Below are 6,402 nucleotides of genomic sequence, written 5' to 3'. Positions count from 1 at the left end.
TTTTCTTAAATGCATTTAAATTCCATTTAAAGCTGACTGCTCACCTATCATCTTTAGTTTTATTGCTTGGGCTTCTAGATTAGCATGCAGAAAAAAATCAGCAGTACTGAATGATCCTCACTGAGGGAAATATAAAGCCAAGATATCTTTAGTCAAAGTTCTATTTACAATGCTTGCAATTTGAACTATCTTAATTGTCAAACAGAAAATCAACTGTGGGGCCTGGGGAGATGGTTTCACTTATCTTACAGGGGATCTAGTTCTGTTCTTAGTACCCATATGGTGGTTTGCAACCACTGCAATTCCAATTCTAGGGGGTTCAGTTTCCTCTTTTGACCTCTGTGGGCATCCAGTACACATACATATTTGTAGGCAAAAAACAGTAAGACTGCTGGTAGCTTTTTCCCATACTTTCCCTCCTTCCTTGGATCTATTTCTCATTTTTTTTTTTTTCCGAGACAGGGTTTCTCTGCGTAGTCCTGGAACTCACTCTGTAGACCAGGCTGGCCTCAAACTCAGAAATCCACCTGCCTCTGCCTCCAAATGCTGGGATTAAAGGCCTGTGCCACCACCGCCCAGCTATTTCCCACTCTTGACATCTAAAGCCTCTGTGTGCTTGCTGGGAACCTGTGTCTCCATAAGTTAGGTGCTGACTTCAGCATTCATTTTTGTGTTTGTTCTTCCCAGTGTGTATTGGGCTTTTCCTAAAGGCTTGAAGATACTCAGGAATCTGGTGGCTGTCAGGACAAATGGCTGTGGTTCCTAACATCCCAAAGCACCCACAGGCCCCTAGGCTCACTCAGTACCTGTAACTTCTCTCAGCTCTTCTCACCCCACCCCCTAAACTAAATCTCTTCAGCTCAGGGCTTCCCTTCCCTTAGCTTCTAATTTCTATAAAAACCTGCCATTTCTGCTGTGGACTCTCTGACCTCTCCTCTCTTGGCATTCCTTCCCCTGAAGGAACAACACCGGATGCTAACATTCCAGGATCCTTTAGTGCTTATCTTTAAGCACACAGACCTCTGTGCCTCCTATAGCTGGTGGGCCTCCTTTTCTTTCTTTTTAAAGATTTATTTATTTATGAGTACGCTGTCGCTGTCTTCAGACACTCCAGGAGAGGGCATCAGATCCCATTACAGATGGTTGTGAGCCACCATGTGGTTGCTGGGAATTGCCTCTGGAAGAGCAGTCTGTGCTCTTAACCACTGAACTGTCTCTCCAGCCCAGGCCTTTCTTAAAGTGGAGTCTTTTAGGGTTATTCCATGGTAAAGCTACTGTTTGCCATTTGCAATTTCTAAGAATTTTGGAGAGAAACTTTTCTACTTTGTTAAAACAGATGCAATCTCCCAAACAGTAGGGATATAGTTCCGTGCTTTTAGCATTAACTCAAGTATGCTTGAGACTTTTGAGTTCCACAACACGTCACCTTTTAGTCCTGTTTTTAGCATCCATGATTTTCTTCATATCCAGCAGCAATTACTTAAGTGTTTGGCTAACGGAAGACAGTTTTCTATAATTTTTTTTTTTAAATTACATTTATTGACTAGAATAAGAACCTAAAAGGAAAGCAAAACTGTTCGAGGTTCTGGATAGTACTAATATAACTTAGCCCCACCTTAGTCCCGGGTCCATAGCAATGTAAGTAATGGTTTGTGTGTTCGGGATTTTAAGGGCTCAGGTACAGACTCGGTTAACTCCATTTTGTTTCTGAATCACTTCCGACCTAAAGAATTTTCTTAAGCCTCACATACAGCTACCTCAGGTGTCAGATCAGTCTTGAACAGTTAAGTCTTTGGCACTGACAAAGGCCTGCAAGGCCGATCTAAGGTCCATCCCAGACCCAAAGTATCTCCAATTGGCTCTGCTTCTCTTTCTTTTTTTTTTTTTTTTTTTTTTTTTTTTTTTTTTGATACGGAGGTTGCTCTAAGCACAGCGAACAGATTTTTAGTCATTAGACCTTTGTCCTTCCCGGTGTGGTGACACTGCGAGTAAAACTCCTTTCCTGTCCTCAGCATCGCGCCTCTTGTCCGTTGGCTTAGTCCTTGGGACGACCCAGAGTCGGGGATCTATTGTCACTCGCAAACTCAAAAGTGACTCTTGAGCTCAACAGAGGCTGGCTCACAGACCAGCTCCCAGCGTTCCTCGCACTCCCGCGCTCTCCAGCTCCCGGCAGCCTCTACGCGCCTCTCTCCCGGCTCACCCCGCGGCCACAGCTCAGCCCCACCCGGAGCGACAGCCGTTAGCCGTGCGAGGCCAGCGACTGGTCCCGCCCACGCGGCCTCCATAGCGCCTCGCAATTGGGCCGCGCGCGCCTCGCGCCGCCGATTGGCGGCCTCCTTAGCCCGCTCCCGGCTCCCCCAATGCGCGGCGGCCGTGCGCCGGGATTGGTCGCGTTCCGCCAAGGCCCGCCTTCCGCTCGCCCGCGCGGCAGCGGGTCTCAAGAGCCGAGAGCTTGCAAGGGCCTTCGCGGGTTGTGGCGGCGCCGGGGCGGTGAGGGTCGGCCGACTGTGGTCGGGCTGCGGGCGGCTCGGGCAGGTCGCGGGCGCCACAGGTAGGTGCGGGGCGCGATGGGCGCCCCGCGGGCGGCGGGCGCTGCGGCCTGGAGAGGCTGCGCCCTTTCCATCCACCCCCCCCCTCCCGGGCGAGGCCACAGGCCGGGGCTCGGGGCGGGGCGCGGCGCGCTAGGCGGGCTGGGCCACGCGGAGTCGCGGCCTTTGTGCAGTGGGGGCCGGGCCCGGAGTTCAGGCGTCGTGGACTTAGGGTGCTGTGGGCCTGGTAACGAAGCCCCTTGGGCGGTGGGCCGGAAGCCATCGCCTCGCCTTCTGGCGGGAGAGGTGTGGGCAGGGACACCCCAACGTCCTGAACTCTGCCTGTTTTGTCTGTTTGGAAAAGCCGAGAAACCGCCCAAGTCTCCGCCAAATTACCCGTGGATGGAGTGTCATGTAGCTTATCAGAGTGTGGTTTTACAGTAACAATGAACGTGGTAAAAATAAATGGGAAGTGGCAACCTGTTGACGGCGATACATGTCAAGTAGTATCATCCAGTGGATTTGGGTTGCTCCTGGTAGGAATTTGATTTGCCATCATGCATGCTTGCATGTACCTCCTTGCCAGATCCAGAGATGTCCTTCGTAGGGTTGGTTGTTGACTCTTGTATGCCAATCACTATTAGGGTGCCCACTATCTGCTGGCTCAAACTAGACCTCCCAGTCTTGGAAGTGGCTCAGTTCTCACTGTAATCCATCACTAACGGAAGGGAGTGAAAGGCTGGTCAAGCCTGTCAGTTTAAAATAGGATTTGCAGGGTGACAAAGGAATTGATGAGGTCATACTGCCTTTGGGTTGAGCAGGAGGCTGTAGCCGTAGCACTGGCCATCAGTTCAGCAAGTAGGAGTTGTTCAGATGTGTTGGGTAAGCCCTGTGCCAGGATCCAGGGCAGCCAGCGGTGGATCTTGCTCACAGTCTAATTGGCAAATCAAGATCTACATCCATAGGTCCAGTCAACTGAAGAATAGTGAGGTTGACAGGCAGGAGGGCTGCTTTGAGCTGTGTTGCCAGGCATGTTGTGGAGCAGGCAGTTCACAGTGGCTGTCTGAATTTTACCTTGTGAGAAACAAGGTTTTGACTGGTTCGCCCAGTTTGGCCTTCTCTTGTCATCATTCCCCTCCCATGTGATCTCATGTAGTTTTCACCTCAGTTTCCTTTGACATCTTCCATGACTCCATCTCCAGTGCTGTCCTCCCTTCTGATCTCCAGCCTCCTGCTTCTAGTTGTCCCTTTCACTTTGATACCAAATAGTTTGATCCAAGCCAAGATACAGCCACAGTCCATGCCAGAACAATCCTTATGCCTCTCAGGCCTGCATGCATCTCTTAGGAAGCCTTGCCACCTGTTTCCAACAGCAGACCATTTCCCAGAAACTGCAACCTAAAGCCCCTGTCCAAGCTGTCTGGTGAGCTTTTAAAGGCTTCTAATGTGACCTCCATTCTTACCCTCTTAGTTTTTCTGGACAGAGTGACTCATTGAATTGTAAGATTATAAAACTGAAGTAGTACAGACTAAGGCCTGCTCGTTTGGGTGGCAAGCAGCTAGCTGTACCTCTTGCTAGCTTTGTAACCTTGAGCAGTTGTTTAACCTTTCTGTCACAGTGCTGAGTGAATTGCCCAAAATCCTTAGAGCAGGACCAGTGTGAGGGCTTGCTGTCTTTGTTACCCATGTTACTCATATACCACTGTTTTGATCCCTTCTGTGCAGTATCCTGTTATTCAAAATAAAAATGTAAAAGACTGAATACTTATTGCCCACTGTCAATTTCACTCAGCATACTATCCCTAGCTTGGCTACACCATGGCTCTGCCTCAGGGTCTTTACTTTTCCTTTAAGTATCTTCTACAGTGACCCTCCTTTTACCCTTGTTAACCACCTGGCTCCATCTGTTTCATCTTTAGGTGGGCACTGGCTGTAGAGCCTTGTGTAATTGTTTGGAAGCTGCTTCCTAGCTTTTTTCTTGCTTTGTTTTAGGAGAATATTTGTCAGCATGTGACATCATAGATACTTTTCTTATTCATCTTTCACACTAATACGCTCTGTGGGGGAAGTGTTTTGTCTGTTTTGTGCTTAACACATATAAATGATGTGTATGCCTTATGGAAGGCATTCAGCAAATAGTTGATTAATGAATTGAGTAAGCTTTCAGAGGGAAGGTAAGAAACTTGCCTAGCCTGCTGCTGCGCTCCAGAGCTAGACATCTTGCCTGCTTCTGCAGGATGTGTACTTTCCTTTTCCAGGGCCTCAGGGTCCCCACCTATGCTGTGTGTTTCTTTAAAGCTTCCCCCACTTTAACACTTTTTTTAAGTTATGTTTATTTATTTTATGTCTATGAGTACACTGTAGCTGTCTTCAGACACACCAGGAGAGGGCATTGGATTCCATTACAGACCATTGTGAGCCACCTTGTGGTTGCTGGGAATTGAACTCAGGACCCCTGGAAGAGCAGTCAATGCTCTTAACCACTGAGCCATCTCTCCAGCCCCACTTTAACACTTATTAATGTTATTTATTGTCTTCATCCTGTAGTTCCTCACTGGCTCACTGTTTTTAACATGCAGTTTGATTCTCTATCCTCTACCACTTTGTCTCCAACCCTTGCCTACTTGAGTGTTCTTACCACTAGCATATTCTACCTCAGAAACTACAAATTTATCTTGCTGTGATCTCTGCACACCTAACAGGCACTGTCCTGATCTTATTTGGTATCTGTTAGGATTAAGCATGCTGGCCAGTCTGACCTCAGCAGTGGTCCTTGGTTGCCAGGAAACTTTGGTCTTCCTCCTAGCTCCTTAGTTATTGCTGCTCTTCTCAGTCATTCATAAGCACCTTTGATAGGAACATCTTTGGAGAGGTATTTTGTTAAATTTCTATTGAATTAAAAACTGTTAGGCCACTGCTGGTTACAAGAAATAAAGTCATAGTATAGTTTGACCTTCTGGCTATATCTAGGCCTTGGGGTCATTATCTCTTGTTTGTGGTAGCACCTCTCAGAGTAGACTGTGAGTTTTTAAATGGTTTAATTTAACCTAAACAAGCCTCTGGCTTTTATGTTGTACCTTCAGCAAGGCATAGCCACCCCACTCAATCCTTTTATTGTAAACTGCTTATATAGTTGATGTTTTCTGTCCTCTTGTCCTTTCTGGGGTCTTAAGAATATGAGTTATTGTAGGTACAACCAAGCTGTCACCCATGGGCATGGTTGTATGTGTGTATATCTGCACCTGTAATGGTGTGCATGGCCTGTGCATGTTTCTGTGCATGATGTAGGAGTGTGCATGTGTGCGTTTGTGTGTGCATGTGTTTCTGCCAATAACCTTTTTTTCTGTGGATCTTTGATTTTTGTGGCCAGCCTTCTGCTGATCTGCCTTCCCTGTTGTGTCATCCCTCTTTGCAAGTATCCTCTGTAGCAGAGCTTCCTAGGATTATATACTTCCCTCTCTGCTATTTCCCTCTTGTGGTTTTGCTGCTTTACTACCATGTGGTCTCCTCCCCAGACCTCTTCAGGGCTCCAGAGTTATGGCCTGCCTGAGCACTTGTGAGACAGGGCTGCCTACAGCACCCCTCTGTTCTCTCCAGGCTTCTGCCTGGGTGTGTCTGCACTAGACTAGAGTGTGTCTACAGAGAAGCTTTTCTCTTCACCTCCTTTTTTTTCTGCTTTCCACCCCCATAGGGTCTGCAAGCATAGACAATTCCGTGACACTTTCTTATTGTCTCCAGAGCTGCTTCCACATCTTTGTTTTGGAGAACTGTCCCAACATCTGGTGCAGTCCTATACCTGGTATAGCTGTGAGTCTTCTTTATAAGGAGAGTCACTTCCCTGTTGATAGCTCACTATTCTCAGCCTGGAGCTAGG

The 6,402-nt window shown here is 47.7% G+C and overlaps 1 protein-coding gene across 1 annotated transcript in view; it reads left to right on the top strand.

The window, feature by feature from the left end:
- The first annotated feature begins 2,411 nt into the window (after positions 1 to 2,411).
- The window catches only part of Dgcr8 (DGCR8 microprocessor complex subunit), a 35,333-nt gene continuing 31,342 nt past the window's right edge, over positions 2,412 to 6,402 (top strand). The window contains exon 1 of the mRNA XM_031363343.1: positions 2,412 to 2,551. The gene's annotated coding sequence lies outside the window, so the exon portion shown is untranslated. The remainder of the gene's footprint in view (positions 2,552 to 6,402) is intronic.

This window comes from Mastomys coucha, unplaced genomic scaffold, assembly GCF_008632895.1.
Source record: "Mastomys coucha isolate ucsf_1 unplaced genomic scaffold, UCSF_Mcou_1 pScaffold12, whole genome shotgun sequence".
Classification (NCBI taxonomy): domain Eukaryota; kingdom Metazoa; phylum Chordata; class Mammalia; order Rodentia; family Muridae; genus Mastomys; species Mastomys coucha.
This window is presented reverse-complemented; position numbering and strand designations above follow the sequence as displayed.